The sequence below is a fragment of the Nilaparvata lugens genome, chromosome 9, assembly GCF_014356525.2.
Source record: "Nilaparvata lugens isolate BPH chromosome 9, ASM1435652v1, whole genome shotgun sequence".
NCBI lineage: Eukaryota > Metazoa > Arthropoda > Insecta > Hemiptera > Delphacidae > Nilaparvata > Nilaparvata lugens.
The window spans coordinates 35,008,378-35,009,819 of NC_052512.1; the positions used below are offsets into that span (position 1 = coordinate 35,008,378).

The 1,442-nt window shown below is 34.7% G+C and overlaps 1 protein-coding gene across 1 annotated transcript in view; it reads left to right on the forward strand.

The window, feature by feature from the left end:
• Positions 1-465, forward strand: part of LOC111052333 (zwei Ig domain protein zig-8) — a 740,160-nt gene extending 739,695 nt beyond the window's left edge. Inside the window, exon 7 of the mRNA XM_039435799.1 lies at positions 1-465. This exon is cut by the window's left edge and continues 180 nt beyond it. The gene's annotated coding sequence lies outside the window, so the exon portion shown is untranslated.
• The last annotated feature ends 977 nt before the right edge of the window (positions 466-1,442 follow it).

Sequence of the window (1,442 nt, forward strand, 5' to 3'; positions counted from 1 at the left end):
TCTTGGACAAATCCAGCAAAAAACCAAGCATTGTTGAACAATAACGACAATTTTCTAGTTATTTTTTGATAACATTCCATGTGTAAAAAGGTAACTCTTATCCATACATAGGATGTATCTATTATCTGTACATGTATTATATATATATACATGTAAATACATGATGTATTTGTGTATCTGTAATGGATAAGTTCTGAGCTTAGACCACTCGTCAAAATGGAAAGGAATTTTGAGGGTCACTGAATTCGTAGACAACATCACTTGCTGTGTTAAGATCGAGGCAAAATGCATTGTGTGAAAATGAATCTTTCTTATATTTCGGGTAAATGTTTTGGATAAGGTTTAACAGACGGAAGATCACTAGCCTCTCAAAGATCACTAGTTTGATCTGGATCATTATGGTAAGGTCCACGTTATAATGGCAGTGAAAAGAAATAGGAGAAAAACATTGCCGATTCACTGTCTTGTCAATGCCTTCTATAGATGCTAGCTGATACAGATTTATGGCTGTAATATTAACGGTTCATTCTCGTTGATATGGCAATGGTATTGCTATCCTTGTCTATCATTCAACAAAGCGGATAGCGCTATCTCCTTCTCGCTTTGATCTGTTGCCAGATTGTCTTTTAACAATGTAGGAATGATATTAATTAACGAAATATTCAATCTTAATTATGAAAATTCATTATGGAGAAATATAATTTCTTGCTTAATAGAATATGAATGATTGTTTTAAACTAGATTGAACCGCAATTACAGCAATAAACCTGTATCAGCTAGCATCTATAGAAGGCATTGACAAGACAGTGGATCGGCAATGTTTTTCTCCTATCTTCCTCCACTGCCATTAAAACGTAGACCTCACTATAGTTAAAATCAATTGAATAATACTAAAATTGAAATATCTGTACTGGATAAGTTTTTGAGCTTAGACCACCCGTCAAAATGGAGAGAAATGTTGAGGGTCATTGTATTTCAATAGTCCTTACTCCTTGACATCTTGAAGTGCTGTGATTAAGGCGAAATGATATGTGTTGAAATGAAACTTTCTTCTATTCTAGAAGAATTTATTGGAAAAGGTTTAACAAGAAGAAGATCTCCAGTTTGACCTAGAACACTAGTTGAAATTAATTTAATAGTCCCAAAATTGGGGAAAAAATTATCCCAGAGTGTGATGCATAGTTTGAAGGCTAACTACACACACGTCAATTTTTGCCGTCCTTATGAATTATATTAGATTGAACAGATGATCTCAAACAGCATAATTGACAAGTTTAATCTGATAGAATTCCTAAGGCGGGCTACACACTGTTGTCGTAGACATGATGTCTAAGACAAATCTCATGTCCGAGGAATGTCGCATATGAAACCAACCTGTGTTGTAAAAAGTAAATCAGAGCTTATTCACTGCTTGCCACAGATGTTTGAGGCATCGCCTGTGT